This window comes from Ambystoma mexicanum, chromosome 9 (genome assembly GCF_040938575.1).
Source record: "Ambystoma mexicanum isolate Mex_15411 chromosome 9, UKY_AmexF1_1, whole genome shotgun sequence".
NCBI classification, from domain to species: Eukaryota; Metazoa; Chordata; class Amphibia; order Caudata; family Ambystomatidae; genus Ambystoma; species Ambystoma mexicanum.
In genome coordinates this window covers 1,049,002,379-1,049,028,785 of record NC_090931.1, presented here as the reverse complement: position 1 = coordinate 1,049,028,785, position 26,407 = coordinate 1,049,002,379, and the positions used below count along the sequence as shown (strand labels likewise).

Below are 26,407 nucleotides of genomic sequence, written 5' to 3'. Positions count from 1 at the left end.
AGAATAGACTGGCTGGCACTGAGCTTAAGGAAAGGCATAGCCAGGCCTACTTTCACATGTTAACCAGCAGGTGGTGGCTGAAGTCATGTTATATTGCTGCTGAACCAACTTAAATTCCAGGCTTTTGGGTGCCTTTCTTTCAAATGTATTCACTTTGACAGCCCGGGGCTGTTTATTTGATTGTGGCTATAGCTGCTGTACAGCCAAGCTTTATGTTTATCCCATAATCCTGATATGATTTTAATTTACCAATCCATGTTTTTAGTTAGGGCTGGTAGTCCATCCATGTGACCCAAAGTTAATGCTACCGCGAAATAGTGACTCTTAAGGTTTGCACTTCCAACACCGTTTCAAATATAATTTCCCACTGCAATCATTGATTTTTATTTATTGAAAGGTTTACCAGGTGGATCATTATTTGGGGGGTCTCTTTCACCCAACGACAATTAAATGATTCTCAGGACAGTGACTACTTTTTTTTGATATGGTGATTTTGCCAGATCGCTGTACATAGAACATTTATATACAGTTATCACCCAACTTAAATTAGTACTCATTTATTCACCTTGTAAGGGCCAGATTGAGTTGCCCTTTTCAGGATTCAAAACTTTGACCTGCCGATCACACACAGATCATAGCAGTGGGTGCTCAACCCACTGACCTATCTTACCAGCTACGTTTGAGTTATATCACAGCAACAGACATATATACATTTGCAATCACTGCTTGGGAGTATTGGGAAGGAACTATGGTCCACTTGCACTCCCAAGAGCTTTAGCATTAGGCAAAACCTCTTTTAGGCGCTATCTAGGGGGGGCAATGGGCACTGGAAAGGCTCTCTCGTGCAGACACAGACATGGGCAGGTACTGAAGAAGGACATGGGCAGACACTGAAGAAGGCAGTTATTGTTAAATATAAGGCTCAATTGACTATTAGCTGAATAGATTTGCAAATGTCAGATCCTATGCATTTGTAAAAATCTTAATGCGGTAAATGCAAACTCCCCCTCCCTTCTCGGAAAGAATGCAGCTTGTGCTAAAAATGGACTACAGGCTTCAACAGTGGTTCATCACTAGAGCCAAGCACTGGACGCACACATGACTCACCAGCTGTCTAATGTCTGTCAAGAGTCCATGCAGGCTAAAAATGGGATTTACATTCTCGGTGCACAAAATGCAGAAATGGGACTTATTAAGGGCGGGGGGAACCTACAGGGCCCAGATAAACATGAGTAGAATTAGTGAAATATGGAGAGAATGACTGGAAAATGTTTTTATACATAAAATATCCATAGGTAGCAAAATGAAGGAAAGCATGAGCATCAGTGTTTTCTTGCATAAGCTAGCAAAATGTAAAGCAGCATGCTCTGCCAAAATGGAGGACAACGAAGAAAGGAAGGCTTTGGAGCATCCCTTGTAGGGAAGCAGGATGAACTGGGATGAAGCCATAGCCTTTATCCAGTGACACCACTACAGCAAGACAGGGCTATATAAACCCCTGCTTGAGACCACTGTGGCAGGAGAAAGGTACGGATGAGGGGCTGGAGAATACTGTTCAGGCAGCAGAGTCCTTTGCTACCATCCTCATTTTTGTAAGATTAAACTTGTTATCCTTACAAGATAGACTCTTGGCCTCATTTCCCAAGAGTGGCGTATTTATTCTGGTGTGAGCATAATTAGGAACACACTTACAATTAGGGACACACTTATAGGAGCACAACATTGATAATAATACATGTAGTAGAATACAAGACACTAGCTTTATGTTGTAAATAAATAACAGTAGCAGGAATGAATTTTGCAAGTTTAGTAACTTTATTAATTGTTGATTATGTTGCCAGAACTATGTGAAGGCTTTCACTCCTCCTGCTTGTTCTTGTTAGCTCCCTTTCTTTATTGCTCAGTTAATGGTTATCAGTGAGGTGGGCATCTTCACATGCTCCAGCCTCCTGGCTAAGTGTGGACATTCCAAGTATGTGCGGGCTGTGTGTCAGCAAATACTTTGTTCCTCTTCGTCTTTGACATTGCCTCTCAGTAATGCAAATGCTCATTATTTCTAAAAAATAAATACTTTATCAGAGAAACTCCTCTACCTAGCGTTTCATAAGTACTAAAAGTAATGTTTCATAAATCACAAAGTATCAAAACGCTAACCATCCTATACACACAAGCATGTATTTCCTGACCAAGAAGAGGGTACCTTCAAACCTGCACGTTGGCAGTACATGAGTGTCTGATGACACACCTGGGCCAATGGGGCCAGTACTTGAGCTGCAAGGTACTGAGCTTCAAGGAGCTTTGCTGACTGTTAAGCAGTCTGATCAGCATGGCAGGCAGCAGGTGTGTAGCGTTTTAACCTAATATTGTGGGGTGTGGTTCTGAGATTTTCCCAACAAGTAAGAGAAGTTGAGTTTCTGGTCTTTATCATATACTTTTAAACAGAATAATAGCTATATATTTCACTGTGATTTCTGCAATATCATCACACATGCCATTACAATGCCCTATGCTTATAGGATGGATCTCAAATACATAATGACAGCCTTTCATGTCTCCTACCTAGAATTATGGATTTCAATCTCTGGGATCAGTTGCTGACCCTAAACCCACTTACCAAACATTGTTGTTTTATATCAAACTTCGGTCTTTACTTTATTTCACTTAATTTAGGAGGTGAGGATTTCAATTGATGTCTATCACAACAAGAACGTTCTGTAAGGGAAGTTATTCTGGCTTAGTAGGATCATTGTCTTCCCATGCACATGCAAGTTCTGAATGACACCTGGCCTAGTAGGATCGTTGTCTGTCTTCCCTATTTTCCCCCTCCCTTGCCTCGTCGCACCTTGAAACACTTGTGTATAGGCGCGTTATAAATGCCATATCATATCATTCGAGGCACCATTTTATGTTTACCCATAAGCTCATACAATAGTTTCACCTGTAGCTCAGTTTAAATCACCAGGCTCTGCAGTTATAGGTTGTTTCAAGTGTTGTTTGTAAAATAGTGTATTGGCATTATATAATGAATGGTGGTCGATTCTTGTCATTAGCTGACAGGTAAGGTAGTTCGTGCTTGCAGGTGCATGTGACCCTAATATATAAGAGCTGCATGCAGGGGGAGACATTGTTTGGTTATGCTAGGAGAATTGTTTTCAAGAACAGGAAGTGGTATAACCCAGCTGGGGATGTCATTTGCTTTCCCACTGTTGATAAGGTGCCTTTAAGGTGCATATTTCTGCAATGCCTGCTGATTCTGTGGGAAACATTGGAGGCGGCGGATCCTGCAATGGGTATAATGGGAACGATGCGCAATTATGACCTTTGAGAGCAAAACAATTAAGCACCTGTTTTTAAACTATCCAGCTACAGCCTTTGGCAGGATTGCATTCCATCTTCAGGGAATTCGTACACAGTATGAATTGCTTGAATGCAGAGCTTTTCTGGGTGCGCTCCTCACAGCTTTCCGACTGGCCGCCTGGTGTACAAGTCCCGGGCACCGCCGCCAGTCCTCTCTGCACTTGCCTCAGGGCCCTGCACCCCACCTTCCCTCAATACACTTGAGTATTAACCTGAGAGAATGGCTCTCTCTGCACTTACCTCAGTCTCAATGATGGTTTGACTTGGACCTTCCCCCTCCCTTGACGGTCTGTGCACTTGCACGATCCAAATACACCTTTGCCAGAAGATCGTCTGTCTGTTCTCCTTTGCCTTCACCCCTTAATGTGTACTTGGTAAAACTGCAGAATCATCGTCAGGCCTATTTGCTGTATCTCAATTGTTAAATGTATTATATTCACTTACTCTGCTTGGGCAGACTATTATTGTCTCAGAACATCAAGGACTCTGAGCCACTCTTTGTATTTTCCCCCATGTTCCCACCCTCTTTGAGCGCTTTGAAACACTTGCCTGTGTATAGGCGTGTTGTAAATAAACATTGACATTACCATGTGAAGGGGCAGTAAATAAGCTCTGGCCCTGGGTCAATTTTGACTCCATATTCCTCCACGGCTGTGTTAGGGAGAATTCTACAGAATGGATAATTTCCCTAATTTACTGAATCCCTCAGCAGCTTTGCTGGATTTCTAGGATTTATTTTTTTTACCTGGTAAGCATGTGAGCCTTTTTTCCCCACTCTTACATGTGTTTTGCTGTGTGTGTTTAACATTTCCTTGTGTTCATAGACTGTGGAGCCTCACCTACTCGATAGGCATCATCTTTTTACTGTGTGTTACACAGCACCTTCAGTGCAGTGACACAGGGGTGACTTTTTGACTTCGCCCACTCCGATTCCATTTTCTGGGGCTGACTACTGTCTCCCAGAACATGTAAAGTTGCCATTGACTTTATTAGTCTCTTTTAAAACTCACAGACCCAGTACAAACTATCTTAAATAGAGTTATGGCAAGGGTTAATACTTATCCCTTTTTGTCTCTTTCTCTTGGAGCATTGTTTCGCTCCGTTTTCATTAAGACTTGGCTGGTGGCAGTGGTAAGTACCCTATTTTTCCTACTGCGGTTATCTTAAATAGACCTGGTATTGTTTTAGGCTATCTTGGTAGCCTTGAACTGAAACCCGCTAGACCATATACGTGTTTATACGGTCCTGACTGGGTTTATTAGTCATTTCTTTTTATAAAAGTCTTTCTCGTGTTTTACTCTGCGCGCCAAACCAGGTTTGGTTCCTTTGTTTGCCGTCCTTTCGTGGGCTTCTGCACAGAAGCCCTCCTTAGGTGCCTGTATGTCTGGGGGGGACAGGATGTGAGGGAGGGGTTTAGGACTCCCTGCACAGGGTCTCCTTGGAGACCCATGTCGCACTCTGATCTAATTGGCTGTGGTGACTGTCACGGTGGGACTTTTATAACAAAAGGGACAGCCTATAGCGGGCAGGACGAAAAGGCTGGGCTAATACTTTGTACTGGGGGTGGTCCTGTCCTCAGACGTTTGCACTGCAATGAGTTGTTGCAGTGATAGTTTCAACATACCTCCATATTAATGATAACACATGGAAACAAGTATGCATTATTGGAGGAGGATTCTGATCCAAATACTGGAGAAGAAAATACTACAGTGTCCTTTATTTTGATTAGGTCACACATGTAGGAGTAGAAAACAGAAAGTGAAATATATCACCAATTACACATGTTGAGTTTATTAAATAACATATAGTTTGAATGTTCAGTACACATTGATTGCATGTTAATTGGTGACAGGCAGGCACTGACTCTGGCCTTTTTAAATCAAAAGGACACTAAATTCTTGAGTGTCCTATGGAAATGCACTACAAGTATAGAAGGTACATTTTCACAAGATTCATGAGGTGTGCTGCCGACACACCTGAACAGTAGTACAGTGTTGTTTTTCCTGTGCTAGGTTTTGCAAAATATGACTTCATATCTGCCAAACAAACACAGTCAATCAAGAGTATAGACAATATGCTGTGAAAAACAAAGCAAGTCGCTTAGTGACCATAAAACCTAAAAATAGGGTGTGCTGTAGGCAATTCACCATTTCTTTTTGTAAAAGTCTTTCTCGTGTTTTACTCTGCATGCCAAACCAGGTTTAATTCCTTTGTTCGCCGTACTTTCGCGGGCTTCTGCACAGAAGCCCTCCTTAGGCACCTGTATGTCTGGGGGGGACAGGATGTGAGGGAGGGGTTTAGGACTCCCTGTACAGGGTCTCCTTGGAGACCCATGTCACACTCTGATCTGATTGGCTGTCGTGACTGTCACGGCGGGACAGCCACCCTGCTGTGTGATTGACAGCCAGGCTGTGTGAATGGGGGAAAACTGCATAAAAAGCAGGTCTCTGGGGCTGGAAAGGCAGAGTCGCCACTGGAACGAGAGAACCAAAGAGGAGCTGACAGAAGAGGACCCCTACCACGACTGAACTGCCCGGTGAAGCCCTGCTGAAGGTCCAAATCTTCATACTATAATGACAGGGAAGATCTGCAAGGAATCTTCTCCCCTTGAGCTGGTGGTAACAACCAGTTTACCAAACCACTCGCAAGGCCTCCTTTCTCTGGTCGAATTTGCTGTACAGAGCTACAGTGAACCGGATAGCCAGGAGGAACGGACCCAGCTTGCGTTTTACAGAGCACAGCTTTTATTTGTTGCTTTGCTCTGCTGCTGCTTTCTTCCTTGGGCAGTGCAGGACCCTCCAGTCTTTCTACTTCGTGTCAGTCTGACAGTCGCTTTAGGAACCGTGATCCTGCAGGACATGCCAGGAACTTTCGCCTCAGCTTCAGCCTTCTTCTCCATTTAGGGTACTGTTCAAATCTGGTTGTTCGTTTCGTCCAGCCGTGGTGAAAGCCTGTGAAACCTTTTGGGAGCGGGCATGGTTAACATTGACTGGTCGGTGGTGGGGTATGGGGAAGGAATGGTTTTAGGGTGGTTCGCTCACCATTGTGCCCCTCTGGCTTGGTGTTTGGAGAGGGGAATGGTAGGGAGTGCGAAGGGTGGTGGGATGCTTTGGGCACAGGGGGCCCAGCGGGAAGGCAGATCGGGAAGTGGGGGCGGTCCACGGTGGTCGTTTCCGAACAGCACTGGTGTAGTGGGTATACTCATGCTTGGTACGAGGTTTTAGGTGGAATTTAGGAGGGCTTTCTAATTGTAATTCTAAGTTTAGTGGAGGGCACGCTTTAGGCACACTTACAGGTTCTATTTGCACAGAGATGATATTAGACTGTTGGGTGCACTTCTAGGTTCGACTGTACAAAGAGGTGATGTTAGGCTATTAAGTACTATTCTAAATTCAACTGTACATAGAGATGGTATTAGGTCTACCTATAGAGGGTAATAGACTATTAGGCACACTTCTCTCAATTCGACTTTAGACAGGGAGGGTATTATGTATGATTCTAAGGTTAACTTTGTACAGAGCAGATATTAGGGAGATTAGTCGATTCACCGGGGACTGTATTAGACTAATAGGATATTGAGCACACTTCCAAGATCGACCTCGGCAGAGAGGCTGTTGGGCGCTCTTCTAATAGGGTATTGAGCGCACTTCTAAGATCAACTTCTGCAGAGAGGCTGTTGGGCGCTCTTTTACATTTAACTTTCCCTCAGAGGCTATTGGACACACTTCTAACTTCAACTTTCACAGAGAAAGGCTATTGGGCTCACTTCTAACTTCAACTTTCACAGGGGGGCAATTGGGACATCTCTAGATTCACAGAAGGGTTGTTGGGCACATTTCTAAATTCAACTCCTAGATGAACTTCTAAATCCAACTTTCACCTAGGAGCTATTGGGCAAACTTCTAAAAGAAACTTTTCACAGAGATAGGCTGTTCACAGAGATAGGCTATTGGGCACACTTCTATATTGGACTTTCACAGAGAGGGAGTTGGGCAAACTTCTAGATGCAACTTTTCACAGAGATAGGCTATTGGGCACACTTCTAAATTCAACTTTCACAGAGATAGGATATTGGGCTCACTTCTAGATGCAGCTTTTCACAGAGATAAGCTATTAGGCACACTTCTAAATAGATAGGCTATTGGGTGCACTTCTAAATGCGGCTTTAACAGAGAGGGAGTTGGGCGCACTTCTAAATGCAACTTTTCACAAGGATAGGCTATTGGGCACACTTCTAAATTCAACTTTCACAGAGATAGGCTATTGGGCTCACTTCTAGATGCAGCTTTTCACAGAGAGAAGCTATTGGACACACTTCTAAATGCAACTTTTCACAGAGATAGGCTATTGGGCGCACTTCTAAATGCGGCTTTCACAGAGAGGGAGTTGGGCCCACTTCTAAATGCAACTTTTCACAGGGATAGGCTATTGGGCACACTTCTAAATTCAACTTTCACACGGGGGCAATTGGGACATCTCTAGATTCACAGAAGGGTTGTTGGGCACGTTTCTAAATTCAACTCCTAGATGAACTTCTAAATCCAACTTTCACCTAGAAGCTATTGGGCAAACTTCTAATTCAACTTATAGTACACTTCTAAATTCAACTTCTACAGAGAGACTACAGGTGCACTTTTAATTCAACTTCTAATGCACTTTTTTTTTAATTATATATTTATTTTGGGGTCTGGGAGTAAAAATAAATGGATAAAATAAAAACATTTTTTTAAAAAAAGGGGGGTTGGGGGGAACCCCCCCATTTCGAATAAAAAACGTATTAAAAAAAAATTGACATTTTTTTTTGTACATTTTGTTTGTCAAAAAAATGACTTTTGACATTTTTGCATTCGAAAAAATGACTATAAACCAGATAGACTATTGGGTACACTTTTAAGTTCAACTTTTCACAGAGCTAGGCTATTGGGCACACTTTTAAGTTCAACTTTCCACTCAGAGGTTGTTGAGCACACTTCTATTGGGCACACTTCTAAATGCAACATTCACAGAAGTAGGCTATTGAACACAGTTCTAAATGCAACTTTCAGAGAGATAGGTTATTGGGCACACTTCTAAATGCAACTTTCACAGAGATAGGCTATTGGGCACAATTTTAAGTTCAACTTTTCATAGAGATAGGCTATTGGGCTCACTTTTAAGCTCAACATTTCACAGAGATAGGCTATTGGGCACAATTTTAAGTTCAACTTTCCACTCAGAGGTTGTTGGGCACACTTCTAAATGCAACTTTCCACAGAGATAAGCTATTGGGCACACTTCTAGATTCAACTTATGCAGAGAGGGAGTTGGGCACACTTCTAAATGTAACTTTTCACCAAGATAGGCTATTGGGCACACTTCCAAATGGAACCCTCACAGAGATAGGCTATTGTGCGCACTTCTAAGTTCAACTCCTCACAGAGATAGGCTATTGGGCGCACATCCAAACTCGACCTTCACAGAGAGGGAGTTGGGCACACTTCTGAATGCAACTTTCCACAGAGATAGGCTATTGGGCACATTTCTAAATTCAAGTTTCCACTAAGTGGCTATTGGGCACACTTCTAAGTTCAACTTTTCACAGAGATAGGCTATTGGGCACACTTCTAAGTTCGAGTTTCACAGAGAGGGAGTTGGGCACACTTCTAAATGCAACTTTCACAGAGATAGGCTATTGTGGACACTTCTAAGTTCAACTTTTCACAGAGATAGGCTATTGGGCGCACTTCTAAATTCAACCTTTCACAGAGATAGGCTATTGGACACACTTCTAAATTCAACTTTTCGCACAGAGGCTTATTGGGCACACTTCTAATGCAACTTTTCACAGAAGTAGGCTATTGGGCACACTTCTAAATTCAACTTTTCACTCAGAGGCTATTGGGCAAACTTCTAATGCAACTTTTCACAGAAGTAGGCTATTGGGCACACTTCTAAATTCAACTTTTCACTCAGAGGCTATTGGGCACACCTCCAAATGCAATCTTCACAGAGATAGGCTATTGGGCACACTTCTAAATGCAAATTTCCACAGAGATGGGCTATTGGGCACACTTCTAAATTCAACTTTCCACTCACAGGCCATTGGGCACACTTCTAAGTTAAACTTTTCACAGAGATAGTCTATTGGGCACACTTCTAAATTCGAGTTTCACAGAGAGGGAGTTGGGCACACTTCTAAATTCAACTTTTCGCACAGAGGCTTATTGGGCACACTTCTAATGCAACTTTTCACAGAAGTAGGCTATTGGGCACACTTCTAAATTTAACGTTTCACTCAGAGGCTATTGGGCACACCTACAAATGCAATCTTCACAGAGATAGGCTATTGGGCACACTTCTAAATGCAATCTTCACAGAGATAGGCTATTGGGCACACTTCTAAATGCAACTTTCAGGGGTATAGGATTGAGTTTCTAAGTGCAATTATGTCACAGATAAAACGGGTTTAAGAATTTGAGGCTTCGTTAGTTGAGTGGTGAGGTGGTTGCCCTGTCCACACTTACTTATTGTCAGCTTCTTGCTCCTTCTGCAGATACCTGCAGATATGATCTGGAGTCGTCTCTGGGGGAGTCGTCCTTTGCCTCAGGTCCTTAGCCGATGGGCTGCCGGGCAGAGGGCTGCCCAGGGAGAACTGGTAATGGAGGGGAATCTTTTGTCTGGACCAATCAGGGGAGGTGGGCGGGCTAGGGAGGCGGGAATCAGGAAACGAGGGGTCGGAAAGGGGAGAGGGTGTACGCTGGCCTGGGGGGCACTGAGAGGCAAAAAATACACACAAAGGAGGCCAGGAGGGTCTCCCAGAAACTAGCGCTCACCTGCTCAGCTCGATGGGAAGAGCGAGCATGGAGTGAAGGGCCTCCTCAACCTACGGAGTAGGAAAGGCCAACGGACCAATCAGGGGAGGTGGGTGGGCTAGGGAGGCGGGAATCAGGAAACTAGGGGTCGGGAAGGGGAGAGGGTGTATGCGGGCCTGGGGGGCACTGAGAGGCAAAAAATACACACAAAGGAGGCCAGGAGGTTCTCCCAGAGACTAGCGCTCACCTGCTCAGCTCGATGGGAAGAGCGAGCACGGAGCAAAGGGCCTCCTCAACCTACGGAGTAGGTGAGGCCAACTGACCAATCAGGGGAGGTGGGCGGGCTAGGGAGGCGGGAATCAGGAAACTATGGGTCGGGAAGGGGAGAGGGAGTACGCGGGCCTGGGGGGCACTGAGAGGCAAAAAATACACACAAAGGAGGCCAGGAGGGTCTCCCAGAGACTAGCGCTCAGCTGCTCAGCTCGATGGGAAAAGCGAGCACGGAGCGAAGGGCATCCTCAACCTACGGAGTAGGTGAGGCCAACAGACCAATCAGGGGAGGTGGGCGGGCTAGGGGGGCGGGAATTAGGAAACTAGAGGTCGGGAAGGGGAGAGGGTGTACGCGGGCCTGGGGGGCACTGAGAAGCAAAAAATACACACAAAGAAGGCCAGGAGGGTCTCCCAGAGACTAGCGCTCACCTGCTCAGCTCGATGGGAAGAGCGAGCACAGAGCGAAGGGCCTCCTCAACCTACGGAGTAGGTGAGGCCAACGGACCAATCAGGGGAGGTGGGCGGGCTAGGGAGGCGTGAATCAGGAAACTAGGGGTCGGGAAGGGGAGAGGGTGTACGTGGGCCTGGGGGCACAGAGAAGGCAAAAAATACACACAAAGTAGGCCAGGAGGGTCTCCCAGAGACTAGCGCTCACCTGCTCAGCTCGATGGGAAGAGCGAGCACGGAGCGAAGGGCCTCCTCAACCTACGGAGTAGGTGAGGCCAACGGACCAATCAGGCGAGGTGGGTGGGCTAGGGAGGCGGGAATCAGGAAATTCGGGGTCGGGAAGGGGAGAGGGTGTACGTGGGCCTGGGGGCACAGAGAAGGCAAAAAATACACACGAAGGAGGCCAGGAGGGTCTCCCAGAGACTAGCACTCACCTGCTCAGCTCGATGGGAAGAGCGAGCACGGAGCAAAGGGCCTCCTCAACCTACCGAGTAGGTGAGGCCAACGGACCAATTAGGGGAGGTGGGCGGGTTAGGGAGGCGGGAATCAGGAAACTAGGGGTCGGGAAGGGGAGAGGGTGTACGCGGGCCTGGGGGGCACTGAGAGGAAAAAAATACACACAAAGGAGGCCAGGAGGTTCTCCCAGAGACTAGCGCTCACCTGCTCAGCTCGATGGGAAGAGTGAGCACAGAGCGAAGGGCCTCCTCAACCTACGGAGTAGGTGAGGCCAACGGACCAATCAGGGGAGGTGGGCGGGCTAGGGAGGTGGGAATCAGGAAACTAGGGGTCGGGAAGGGGAGAGGGTATACGCAGGCCTGGGGGCACTGAGAAGGCAAAAAATACACACAAAGGAGGCCAGGAGGGTCTCCCAGAGATTAGCGCTCACCTGCTCAGCTCGATGGAAAGATAAATGTATATTCTTTTACTCAGAAACCTTGAGTCAGTGTTTGTTTGAATCATAGTAATTGCTGTCCTTTGTGTAACTATTGATACTGCTCACTTACTCTTGAGATAAGTCTGGCTGCTCAGCCATCGCTACCACTTTACTGTGTAGTACAGGCTTGTACCAAAAGTGAATTTGTACTGTCACTTGTAGTCCTAATTGTGTGTGGTGTTCCCAAAGGGTACTGCATATAATTCTGTCTAACAGGCTGCATGTCTAATAACTTGCAATCATGTTTTTGCTTAATTGTCTTCTATAGTATGTTTTCTCTTTTATCCCAAGGTATCCTATAATTGATCCTAATGTGATTTCTCTACATTGGACATTTTGGATGTTGGATGTTTAGCAAGTCTATAAAGTGTAATATTAAACCCATGTACAATTATTAAATGGAATATGTGTGCATAAGTTGGCAAGGGATTCGCGCTTGAGCTGGAACTGCTTCTGTGCAGGCAGCATGAGACAAGTCCTCATATTTGCTGCATCTCGAATCACGTCGGGGGTTTGATGGGAAACAACTCCCTCAGATGGGTCGCTGAATGAATTATTAAAATCAGCGAGGCCACATTCTTTTTGTACGGACCTCCATATAACTTTGTGCTAAACCATGTTTTAGGATAATGGGATGAAGCGAGGGGCTGGCCACGGTGACCGTCACATGTAAGGTGCAAAGAATAATGGCGCTGCTCCATTAACGAGGGATTCATAAAATAGTGCGTTAAGTCAATATGCAATTAACATGATGGTGCAGGAAAAAAACAATACCATCTTAGGTACCAGAGCGCGGTGTACGCATGTCCACAGGGCCTGCTAATGTCCGACGTTTAACACTTGGTAATGCCGGGCAATGGTTGACAGTAGCAGGTTATTGCATAAACGAAGCAAGCTCATATATCTGCACATAACTTAAATTCGCTTAGTAGTTATGTTATGTTAAAGTATACTGCGCACCGCTTGCCATGTTTATGTTCTCCATGCGCTCAGTCGTCGACATGTTAAATCGTGTGGAGTTCCAAACATTTCTGATGTAATTGGGTTAAGCCAATTTCAGTTCATTATTTAATATTTAAATGTTTTAGGGCAGTTGTTGTACCAGGTGTTCTTACCTGTTTGGATGTCAGAGGTGTTCCTCTTTCATTGAGGGGTCCTCACTGGTATGATTTAGATGCAGTTTGCCAAAGCTGGAGGGAGGCTTGTTTTTATGGGCCCATTCTAGTATGCAGTGATACATGGTCTGGGTGTATCAGAGCCAAATGGACGATGTTTGTTTACTTTCAATTAGTGAAGAACATTGTCAATAATCACTGGCACTGACATATTTAAATAAGTGCAGTTTATTCAACATTCACCCATATTTGATGCTACTAACTTGTAGAATTGGAAAATGTTGTACATTCCATGTCCTGGTCTGCATTGGGAGGCCTCTAGCACGGCTGTGCGGTTTCAGGGCAGGAGCACTGTATCAGGGCCTCACAGCACTTCAAGATTTCCAGCTGATTCTCGAGGGTGTTCACAGAGTTGCAAGGATTTTTGGTTTTGCATAACCTTTCTGTGTGCTTGCTCCAAAAAATTGCCGAAGCCATTGTTACAGAAGAGAGAGAGAAGGAATGGGGGTTCTGAACTCAGAATATCTGATGGCACAGCAACGGGCAATGCCATGGCAGGAAACTGCCAAATCACAAAAATCTAATTTCCCAAAATCCTCTGCTGTACTACCCAAGGTACCTAACAATATTTCCTCCAATCAGCAGCTTTGTAAGAAACAAGTCAGTTGATGGGCTTTCCATTTCTCAGCTGCCACTGATTTCATTTGGGGCTACTTTGGGCTATGTTTAATTGCCAGGTGGGCTATTGTTGGGCTACACTTGACAGCAAATGTTTTTTCCTCCTGAGGCTGTCTTTCTACACCCACCCCCTCGCCCCACCCCCACTCTCTCTACACCCCATGTCCACTCTCTCTACCACACCAACTCCACTCCCACACCCTCTACCCCCACCCATCCCACCCCCATTACGTGTACTGGTTGGGTTTTGTTTGGCCAATTTTGGGCTACTTTTGGCAAGTCCTCCCAAGGCTGCTTTGTTCTACATGTTACTACACACAGCCACCACTACCCACCCTACCTCCACCCTCTCACCCTACCCATCCCTCTCTAACTACACCCATCCAATCCCCACCCTATCTACCAGCATCCATTACCCCTTCTAACCCTCTTCACCCCACCTACCCACCCTTCCCCACTCTATCTACCATGACCCATCCACCCTACCCCCACTGTCTCTATCACAGCCATTCTACCCCCACTCTCTCTTCCCCACTCATCCTACACCAATCTCTCTACCCCAACCCACCCTACACAACCCTCTCTACCCTCACCCACCCAATCCCACCCTCTTTACCCTCATCCACCCTGCCCCTGAACTCTCTATCCATACCCACTCACCCTACCCGCACTCTCTCTACCCCATCCCACCCACCCTACCTCCATTCTCTCTACACCCACCCACACACCCTATCCTGCTTTATCTACCTCAACCCAAACACCAGATCTGCACTCTCTCTACCCCACCCACCCCACCCAGACTCTCTCTACCCCCACCCACGATAGCCCCACTCTGTTTACCCCTATCCAGCCTACCCCACTCTCTTCCACTGCCTACCATACCCCCACTCTCTATACCTCCACTCACCCTAACCTTCCCCCTTCTCTGTACCCCCATCCTACCCACCCTCTTTCTAGCCACACCCACCATAACCTACTCCCACTTTCCCTACATCCACCCACCCTTACCCACTTTCTCTATACCCACCTTCTCTACCCCTACCTGCCCACTTTACCCACACTCTCTCTCTACACCCAACCATCATAACCCCACTCTTCCTACCCACACCCACACGAACCTACTCCCACTTTCTATACCCAACACACCTTACCCCCACTCTCTCCCCACTTACCAACCAACCCTACCCCACTCTCTCTACCCCCACTGACCCACCCTAGCCTCATACACTCTCTTCCCATACACCCGACCCTTACTCTATCTACCTTCATCCACCCACTCTACCCCACTATCTCTATGCCCACACTTCAGACCCCCACTGTCACTAACCCCCGCCCAACCACCCCACACCCACCCTCTGTAATCCCACCAATGCACCCAATCCCCAATCTCTCTCTATGCCCACCCACCCCACCCCACTCTCTCCCCACTCTCTCTGCCCACCCATCCCACCGCCTCTCTCTGCTCCCACCCACCCTAGCTCAACTCTCTATACCTCTGCCCACCATACCCCCACTCTCCCTACCCGCTCCCACCCTAGCCCCAATTGCTACCACTACCCACTCACCCTACCCCCACTCTCTCTACGCCATCCACTCAGCTTACCCCCACTCCCTATGCCATCCAACCTATTCCCACTCTCTGGTGCTCCTACTCACCTACACCCCCCTCTCTGTACACCCATCCACTCACCCTTCCTCATTCTCTCTATCTCCACCCACCCACCCCACCTCCACTCTCTACCCCTCTTATCCTTCCTCTCACACTCTCTCTTTATTTCTTCCCTCTCACTCTCAGAAGTCTTGCTCATATTTCATCATCAATGTCAACCTCTCTCAATCTTTCCACCCTTGCTCTATTCTCCTTTCTTATTCTCTTGCACACCCGCATCGCTTATCACATCCTCCTTTGAAACTTAGCACTCTCTTCCTTCCACCCTAGTGCCTATAATGCAAAATACAAAGAACAGCGATATATGCCAAAACGATTGGCTTTGCCTTTGCTCGTTTCCTTTGGCTGCTGGCTTACAGGATGTCATCAGAACCTTGTACCACCTTCCATCTGTGCACATGTATCAGAACTTGGCACACAACATATTTTCACAAGCTGTTGACATAATATCCTTTAGATATCCTTCAGAAAAAACATAAACAAAAGCCATGGCATTCATAACAGTAGAGGCCTTGCACTGGAACATCTGTGGTTCCACTTATAAGGTCAACATAACACAGAAGAGAAAATCTCAGTCTCACTGGCAGGGCACGTTCGATGCATTCACTGTCTGTTAACCCTTGTGTTCCAGCTAAACTATGCTCAAAATGCATGCTTGTCCATCACACTGTGGATGAACAGTATATAATAGATTCTATGTTGGTGCTGAGATACATAGGGAACTGGCATGCTATCGTTTTTGATTAAAACAGGTGTTTTGTTAGTGGGTGAATCCAAAATTCAAGCATGGCCTCCATTTTAAGGATCTATGTGCTCTCCATTATTTGTGCTTCTGAGCGCTGGAAATTTATTAAGGGTTGAATTATGAAAAAGGGGATGGTGTATTAGTGAGAATAAGCATATACTGAAAACTGGTGGCTATGCGGAAAATACAAAGCACAATTATAGAAAACCATTTAAAAATAATAAATATTAGAACACATTCATCATTTACACAGCATAGCAGAAAATCAAAACCCAAAAGACTAGAACTAAGTTAACAAAGAAACACTGTAGGCGAACAGATGTCACATTACACACGTACACATAATAACATTAAATACATAACTCAAAACATTGTCGTAAGAGATGCATAGCCAAAGAATCGTTTTACACACAACACATCAGAGTGAACACATACTTTGTTAGAAACAAGTGCACATAATCCTAGAAAGTGCAATTAAAAGCTAATGCAAAGTATGAACTCGTTGCTGAATCTCAACATGCAATATTGGAAGGGTTTTCCAATATATCCAACCACATGGCTTTGATGTCAGCTCTCCAAAAGTGATGCAAGGGACGTTTTTGTTAAAGAAAATAATGTCTTCAAGGATAACACTAGACTTACCGGCCGGTTTCGACGTGTCCAGCAGATTTTTTGCATGTCTTCGTCAAGGTGCCACATAACTATCCAAAAAAGAGGAAAGCTCGACTTATAGTCTTCAAGATCTGTCTAATATTGCATGTGTTAAATTTATTTAATCATTTGCATACTCTGAGTACTTCAAGGTCAACCAGTTAAATAGTGACCTGAGGAGGGAGTGGAAAAACGAAACTTAAAGGAATGGTTCGCCCAAAATGTTTTATTTCAAAAATAGATAGGCAATATTAAAAAAAAGAAAAACGATTGGCATTTTTTTTTTCGAAGTCCCTATGTAAAATTTTGAGCAATTCAAGCTCAAAGAAAGCACATGGGGGCATCCATTTTGTGAAATGGATGCCCGCCGCTGTGCTCGCTTTGGCTTTTGCGGCACTAATGAAGGAAAAGCCAGCCAGCTGTAGTAAACAAAAGCTACCACTGGGTGGCTTTTCCTTCATTGGTGCTGTACGCGGAGGACAGGGACCGGAGACTACAGGCAGAAAAGCTGCAGCTGCATCTCGGTAAGTGCTATTTTTTTAATAAAAATAAACACTAGCTGTGGTATTTTTTCTAAGTTTTCCGGGCTGGAGGAGCCCGGAAAACTTAGAAATAAAACCGCAGCTTTAAAAATGTTGTATTTATGTTTGCGGTAGCTTTTGAAGCGACCGCAAACATAAATACGTAATTGTGTTTGAAAACGCTGCGGTTTTTCTTTCTAAGTTTCTCAGGCTCCTCCGGCTCGGTTGTGTTTATATGCCGCTGTGTTTCTGCCTAAATCTGCTTTCCCATTTGGGGCTCTAGGGCTCCCCAAGGGGAGTACTAGAGCCCCAAATGGGAAAGCAGATTTAGGCAGAAACACTACGTGGTTGTTTTCCGCAATGCTAAATGCTGCAGTGTTTCTGTAGCACGTTTTAGTCAACGTAAGGAGTCACAATGTGTACAACCTACATGGAGATACTTATTTGTGTGGTGCTTTCAATAGGAATTGTTGTTGAAGGTAATTTTAGTTTAGTGTACTATTTGTAATTTTTCCAGCATTATTAACACAAACAATTTGTCAGTTTGTCAACGGTGGTACATCTAGAAACATGACACATTGAGCCATGGATACGGAGAAATGGTGTATCAATAACATAGTTCTGAGAAAGCGTCCATGTTTGCACAAAACATGTGTAGACTGATGTGTTTCATGAATGAAAAACAATGAGTACATTAATGGATACTGTTCTAAGCTAAAAACTCTGGCCAACAATTCTTATTGGAAGCATTAAATAGGTATCACTGTGCAGGCTGTACATCTTATGTATTGTATTGTATTGTATTGTTGTTGTCATTTATATTGCGCCTTTTACCATCATTACATTCTCAATGCACTAATTGTGGGAACACCCTCAGGGACTGAAGTCCAGAGTGTTGGAGAACACAGAGTGGGATTAGAATGCATGTGTGCATTTGGCCACGATACGGCTTTGTAGGGCTGGCCAGGATCCGGTAGAAAGCGACCCATGTAGTCAGGCATGTGGATGAGCGCTGAGAGGGGTCAGGAGATGGCGTGAGTGCTAGAGACTCGCTATGTGTCCAGCTGGCCCAAATTTGTCATAGGTCTTTGCTGCATACTGATGTCAGGGATGTTGAGACATAGTCTAGTGTAGGTAGGCAGAACAATTATATGACCAACAAGACCAAATTTGGTACAGTCATTGCTGTATTCTGATGTGTGCCGGTAGCCATGCCTGCCGCCAGTGTCCACCGAAGTGATGTGTTGATATGCACCTAGAAACTCAGATGGAGATTTGTTGTATATGCACCCAATCAGGTAGTGTCATCCTGTGTCTATTCTTGCGGCTGCGACAAATGGTTAGCGAGAGGCTGTGCTTCACAAATCGCCACTAGTAGAGCACATGCTATACTTTCAAGCTTTTACACAGTGGAGAGCATGGCAAATATTCACAGCTATTGTGTGCGCACTAAACCTTCACAATTGTTACCTTGATGATGAGAGGCCAACCCTATATTTAATCCAAGCCTGGTACCTGGCCACCCCTCACATTGTGTTCTGAAGAAATACACGAGAAACCCCTACCTGCCCTTCTGGTGCGAGACATGGCTATGGCACACAATTCCTCCCAGGACAATGCCTTGCCAGACATCACAATCTATTCAAGTGCGGCGGCTGTAATTCTATCTCAGCAGCTTCGATTGCAATTTGCTTGTTTTCTTTATACATGACAGGTGCAGTGATTAATCAATCTAGTGACTTTTCATGGTGTGAAGACGTGATGATGGCCTGTGTCCAGCTAGTCATGCTTGAGAGAACCAAGGTCATAATTGGTGTTTGATAGTTTGTGAGGTCTGGATGGCCATTATAATGGCTAGTGCCACCTGGTGCTGTGAGGTCGGGCTGCCACGATAACAGTCTGTGCTGCCTGGTACTGAAGTTTGTATGCTCGGATTGGGAATTGAAAGGTTACCGACAGGTTTCATTATATTGTGGGAAATAGCCAGGTTTCAAAGACTTTTTTGAAGGAAGGGTAGCCCTGTGTGCAGCAGATGTGCAGAGGAAGAGTTTACCAGATGGTGGAAGCTAGGATAGACAGGGCCGAGCTGCCAACTCTAATGGAGTCGTAAAGGGGAATAGCAAGGAGCAAAGCTGAGCCCGATCCGATGTTTCTGGGTGGTTGGTAGTGGATAATCTTTTCCTTTAGGAACTCTGGCTCCGTATTATGGAGGCTTTGGTGGGTGACGCACACGGCTTTGAAGGTCACCCGTTGGCTGAAGGGGAGCCAGTGCAGTACTTCGAGGGTGGGTATGATATATTCTGTGGGCAAGAGGGCAAGGAGTAGTCTGGATGCTGAGTTTTGGATTCATCATAGAGGGAGTTGGCATAATCTAGATGGGAGATGACGATGGCCAGTATTGCAGAGACTCTTTGAGGATAGGAGATATAGTGAAAAATTCACTTTAGGATGTGGAAGTGGAAGTGGCAAGTTCTGGATAGAGAGTTGATGTGTTTAGAGAGAGATAGGTCCGCATCCATGGTGCATCCAAGATTTTTAATGGAGGTCAATGCAGCAGGTGGGGCTGCCAGGCATAGTGGCCATGGTGTGGGTTGGGGAATGAGAGTGCATTTTCTGCAGATTAGGATTTCTGATTTGCCCGGGTTGAGGATAAGGTTGTTTGCGGTCATCCATAGGTTGATAGCTGAGAGGCAAGAGGACGAGCTCGGGAAAGGGGGGAGCTGGAGTCTTGGGAATTTTGAAAATGATCTGTGTGTCATCTGCGCAGTTGTTTCAGCTAAGGTTGTGAGAGTGGATCAGAGCCGGCAGTGGGCTGAGGTAGATTTTGAAGAGGTGGGGTGACAGGGAGGCTCCTTGTGGAACCCTTTTTGTGACAGGCGAGGGGTAGAGGAGAAAGGTGGAAGGAGAATGATTTGCAAGCTGTGCTCTGGCACTTTGAAGCATCTTCTATGCCCTAGATAGAATTACCAGTAAATATCTTAGACCAAATAAACAGATAGACCCAATGAAGATGGTAAAATACTGCTTGAATCTCAATGAATGAACGCAGGGAGATGTAAAAGCTATCAAAATAGATGCATGCGTATTCACACTTTGACCCTAATTCACAGAGCGTTTTCCAATGGGGTTTTCCCATTATAAAGCACTTCTTTGAATTGGGCCCTTTATCTTGTTTGTACAAAGTTTATATATTTTTACATATGTCGTTTATGACGTCATCCTACATGGCATTTGCAAAACCTATTAATGGGAGGGTTTGGATTTGGGGAACATGTCTACTTATAGAATTATATATGGGTTAATATGTCATTGGCTGCCCCTTGTCTGTAGGACACCCCCTGAGCTACTTCTACATATGTGAAAATGAAAACCTAGGTGCTTGAGATTCATCAATTCATTCACTGTTTTCCCAATTAGTCCATCGTATGTCATTGACCTGATCCTTAGCCAAGGCCTTCTGTTTGTAGTTGACTTCAGTGTCTGCTCACTGTTCTGGAACATTCAAGGGAGTATGAGCAGACAGCTACCTCCATCTGGCTTTTAATGAATAGCCCTTGTTTTGGATTTATGAGTCACATGTTAGGAGACCACAATTTTGTCATTTCAGCTTCTCATTTACAACTATTTGATTTTATTAAACAGGGTGCCATTACCTACCCTTTCTGGCTTTTAGAGACTTGCTCACTCCACTTCACATAGGCTTGATTGTTCAGCGCTTGGCACTTGCAGATGCTCTTGTCTCTCCTAATCTTAGCAAAAATATGTCTATTGAACATGGTTTGTTCATTCGACTCCTTTTGTGCCTTGCAACCATCTCTTGAAATAGCCTCCTTGATCCCAGGCCAAGATACTCCCTTATTCTGCACATGAAAACAACTTCTTCATCAGTTCTTCAATTTGAAATCCTAGGCTCGTCTTTTGAGGTAGCAGGTTGATTCTTAACACAGGCCGTTGTCCATTTTCTTCCTATGGCCATCCTAAATTTTATGTATATACCTCTTGTTAGCAAGCTTCTATGTACCTTTTCTACCTTGCATTACAGCATATTTACAGTTATTGGTCAGCACAGTACTTCATCTTCTTATATTCTCGATTACTTCATTTTTACGTACATGTTTCTCTTAGTGCTTCAGTTATATTGTCAGTCTTAAGTATTTTCATATTGTTTTGGCATATGTTCATACATCTTATTGACATCATTCTGCTGTCATCAGATGTTACTTAGAGTTCGTCCATATTACCCATGGCTGCATTCTGATATCTTGGTAGTGGACATCCTTACTGGTTGCATCCTTCTTCTGCCTCTACGTGAGGATATATTCTGAATGGCTGCCTGAGTGGATATCGTCTTTCATACACTCAACACGGTATAAGAATATTGCATGGATTCATGCAGGGGTTCCCAATTGTTGTCCTTCCTCTGCTACTCCAATAGGACGGTGGTGAGGGAGCGGGGACCAGAGGACATGCATCCACCTGCTCATCTACAGAGTAATTAGAAATAGATGAATGAGGAGATCCAATTGAGGTCAGAATCCTTGATGCCTTGGGTGAGGAGCCTGTACCTGAGTATGGTGTGTTGGATGGTGTCAAAGGCCGCGGATGAGTGTGGCACATCCTTCTGAGTCAGATGTTCTTTTTAGGTCATCCCAGATAGAGAACAGGGAGGATTCCATTCCGCAGAGGGGTCAGAACCCGATTGGGCTGGGTCAAGGAGTCTATTGGCTCCCGTGAAGAGGTCAAGTTAGTTGCATGTAGCGCAGCCTATTAGCTTAGCATTCAAGCAGTTGAAAATTGGACAGTAGCTCGATGAGGAGATTGGGCTGAGGGCATTTTTTAGTATCCTTTGAAATGAGAGAATTTGAAGGCATCTGGGAAGATGCCAGATGAGAGGGAGTTTTTGATGATATAGCAGACGTCGCTGCCTGCACAGTTGATGGTAAGGATCTTTTTTTAGAAGAGAGGGTGGGCAAAGGTCTCCTGGGGAAGCTAAGGGTTGGCTAAGTGCTAGTAGGTTGTAGAAATCAGCCTATGTATGGGTACAGATACAGATCCCAGTGCAAGGGGTGGCCCGAGGCAGTGCGGGAGGGTGAGCAGGTACCTGGGCCTGGAGGACAGAGGGTGGCCAGGTGCATGGTGCCAAGAGAGAACAGATCAGCAGGGGAGAGGAGGGGTGAAGGCAGAAGCAAAGAGGAAGTTCTTGAGGTGCTTCCAGAACCAGAGATGGTTCTCCTAAAGTTTTAGAGTGGCAGGGAGGCTGTTCCAGAGGGAGGCCCCAGCCGAAGACAGAGATCTACCTCCAGCTCGATTCTTTGAAAAACGACTGACCCTGAGGGAGTTAGAGGTAGAGGAGAGAAGTGCTCGAGAGCAGAGGTATTGGCGTACGGATAGCTGAAGGTATTTTGGTCCCAGGCCCCAGAAAGCCTTGTGGATGAGGCAGGGGGTTTTGAATTTAATCCTTGCATCCACTGGGAGCCAATGGAGAGATTTCAGAGCTGGAGAGATACGATCCCAGGGCTTGCTGCCAAGGACAAGTCTCGCAGTCCTGTTCTGGATTTGTTGCAGAGGGCGGAGAGTAGAGGCAGGTAGATTTAGAAAAAGGCTGTTATAATAGTCTAACCTAGAGAGAACCAGAGCTTGGGAGACAGTGAGCTTCTTGGGGAAGGAGAGGAAAGGCAGAGTGCATTTTTATTATTTTTTTATTATCCTTTGAAATTTCTTTTGTAAAAGGTTGGTAAACCAAATACAAATAAAAAAGAAATAATAAAAAAAAGAAAGGCAGAGTACCTCTGAGGAGGTGCAGTAGGAAGTTTGACTTTGTAGAGACCTCCGAGATGTGGGAGGAGAAGGAAAGTGTGGATTCAAAGATGACCCCAAGGTTATTAGCCTTGCAGGTGGGGAATGGAGGAGGACCAAGGGAGGCCGGCCAGAGAGTGATGGGAAAGGATGGTGAAGGTGTGCCGATGAGGAGGATCTCCGTCTTGCTGGCCTTCAGACAAAGATCATTGGCGGCACACTAATCTTGAACGGCAGTTAGGCAATCAGAAATGAGAGAGGGAGAGGAGGTGGCCTAGGGCAGCCTTAAAATGAGTTGAGCGTCATCAGCATAGCACTGGATATTTGAGCAGAAAATGGCAATGCAGTGGGCAAGAGTTGCCAGGTATTGGTTGAAAAGCCAGGGTGAGAGGTTAGACCCCTGGGGAAAACCACAGGTAGAGAGGATGGTTTTCTTCCAGAGACGGAGGGTGGCGGGGGTAGTTAAAGAGATGTTTGCTGAAAGTGATGGGGTGGGGGAGAAAAGAGCTTTATATGGTAGTGCCTATGAGGACATTTTACATGCTGAGCAGAAGTGTGATGATCTTTTATGCAATAGTAGTGATCATGCATGTTTGAAAACACTCAAAGCCATATGCTCTAAGAAGAAGAACGACTACTGGTGATTCTTGCAACCTATGAATTTTGTTGCGTTTGGATTAAGCATGAGCATGTCTATTGGAGCACTCATCCTGAGCAGATAATACACAACACAGTAAGATCAGAAAGGAATAGCCCATAGTAATTGAGAGCCACTTTAAACAGAAATGAAGTTTGTGACCATTGATGGCAGTTAGAAACCCCTAACTGGAAACTAGGTCCCAACTAATAGTACATATATGGTAAATGAAGTATTTCCCAGAACATAGATGGGCATTCATCCAGAGAAGATGTTCATTGATGAGCTCCAGTAAAGTATTTTCAAATAAGGTGGACATATACAAGCCATATTTCAGCTTATTCCTTTGACTCACACATCTGTCACTGCTCCCAAGCCTTGTTCTTCTCTTCATGGAGATGTCTTGCTGGGTTGCTACACAGATTTTCCGTTTTCCAGTTGGGTGTTAATTTCAAGGCTGCTTTGCAATGTACGACCTTTGCTTCTCAGGCCCTGCATGTCTCGGTTTTAGGCCGGCAGTGGCTCCCTTCAGCGTCTGCTTCTCTCTGTGCCACAGCCAACTTCGCTGTCCAGTGCGGCTATGCCCCTCGCTGATGTTCACACATTTGAGGCTGGTCTGTGCATATGTTTTCTCTCCAGTCAAGGGTTGCTGGCCCTTTATTCTATATCTGTGGCTTTACAGGGGTATTTTGTTTACTGTCAACTGTCAAGGCTATGAAGAGTTCAGCATTACCTTGGGCCAAACACCTAGAGGTAATGTCTGGGTTGTTCTGAGTCCAACTTATAGATGTGCTATCAGTGTCTCTCATTCTGATGTAGGCAGATAATACTCTAGGTATAGGGAGTACCCCATGGGAACTGAAGTCCTTGTCATTTGGCGGGGTGACACTCCCAGTGAGGCCCCGCTTTCCCAAACCCCTGGAGAGGATTTTGCTTAGCGGGCTCACCTCCCTAGCGTCAAAGGGGGTGGCACTTCCTAGGGAAGGCGGGATGAAGTCTCCAGATTCGTGGCACCATTTAATGAAGCATTTGAATTCTAAATGAACAATAGCAAAAGTTTTTTACCATGCATTTTCAACATACATATGCAATGTAATCTTTGCAGCACATGTAGGCTTCGGCTTTACTGGATTTGTATTCATGATTTTTGACATGGGAACGCAATGTTCAGGGCCTAAGTTATGCTGCATTTCAATATGTTGAACATTTTAGTTGCCAAGCAGATGGTCAATGTTAGAGAATGCTTTAATCAGGACCTCTTGTGAGACATCATTCAGGTTCCTAAACCCAGATGGGTGCCTCTTTTTGTACTTTGTGGGAGGTGGATACATTGTGGGAGGTGGATGTTCATTGGCTGTGCCAATTTGTTTGGCATTCAACAGGAATACTACGTAACAGCTGTGAGAAACCTTGTGAACGGGTTCCTTTAGGAGCTGTATTGAAACCTACCTATACATTTACTCAATTATCTCTTGCACATACTATTAAATTGGTAGGTTGCCCATTGAGCTGGATCAATGGGCAAACATGGCCTGAAACAGATGTAAGTTGATTAGCTAGGTCAACAGTCTCTGCTTGAAAGGTCACCATTTTCTTGAGTGGATAGCTACTAAGAATTGCAAGATGGGGATAAAGCACCAGGAGACTAGAGCCTCATCAGGTGTTGGGCAGAGTGGCAAAAATGCGACGGTAACACTATTAACGCCACATTACTGCTCCGCCCGATCCCGAGTATGGGCGGAAAGTTGGAGATTTACCTCCAGCTTTTTGCTGGAGGTAAAACTATACACTTTCTGACCATTTGCGGTGCTATTTCCACAGCACTAATACTGCCAGCAGTAATAACACGGTTACTGCCCCATAGAGTCCTACAGACTCTTCAACAAATGAGGAGTAACAGCCTTACCACCATACTGGATCCAGCGGTAATAGTACCATACCAAATTGCAGTAAAACTATTTGTGTTGGTGGTGTCCCAGTGAATTTACCACCAGAATGCTGCCAAGGGTGTGATGAGGCCCTGAGTGGCTAGTGGGGGATTTGTCTGAGACAGAGATTTGCCAAGAAGTCATGCCTTCCCCTGTCCAAAACTGTAAAACTGATTTTTCGGGGGCATGCTTTAGTTATACGGCAGGAGATCAGGAGTGGGGGTGGAGACATTTACAGCTTCATATTGTAAAGCTCGGGCTGGGGATGTTCTTTCTCACTTCTTGCCCATACTTTACGGAACTCACTTCCTGTGTCCCTCCGAGACACTGTTGATCATTTTCAGTTTCTCAAGACTCGGAAAACGTACGTTTTTTAATCAACTGGCATCTCTGCCAGTTCTTGCACCTCTATCTGTTTTTTAAACCAGAGATAACTTTTTGGCTTTAGTGCTCTCTCTACAAGTGCCCGTACCATACCATACCACAAGGCAATCGGGTTACAATAACGATGAGTAAGAAGAAACTACGTTTGCTGATATTGCCGTACAAGTTGTTTAACTTGTTGGCTGTTCATTAGCAGACTTGAGGTCAGAGCACTAAGAGTAGCTTGGTGGTAGTTCATGGATACAAAAGCTGGGGGTGATTAGATCAAGTGTTGTAGATGTAACCTGAGATGGGCCCAGCTGTAGCTGGTGGCTTGATCAGGTGCCAGCCAAGCTTTGGGGTACTGTCTAATGGATGGAGCTTGAAACTGGTCAGGCAGAGGTTTGCACTCAGAAACTGCAGCTTTAATTAAGGCTCTGAAACTTGCTTCAATACCAACCAGACTGCAGCTCGGTCTCTGGATCAAAATCCTGTTTACTCAGTG

The 26,407-nt window shown here is 45.3% G+C and overlaps 1 protein-coding gene across 8 annotated transcripts in view; it reads left to right on the top strand.

Annotated features, from left to right (window-relative positions):
- SLC4A10 (solute carrier family 4 member 10) overlaps positions 1-26,407 on the top strand; it is a 1,479,043-nt gene that overhangs the window by 969,118 nt on the left and 483,518 nt on the right. The window lies entirely within an intron of this gene.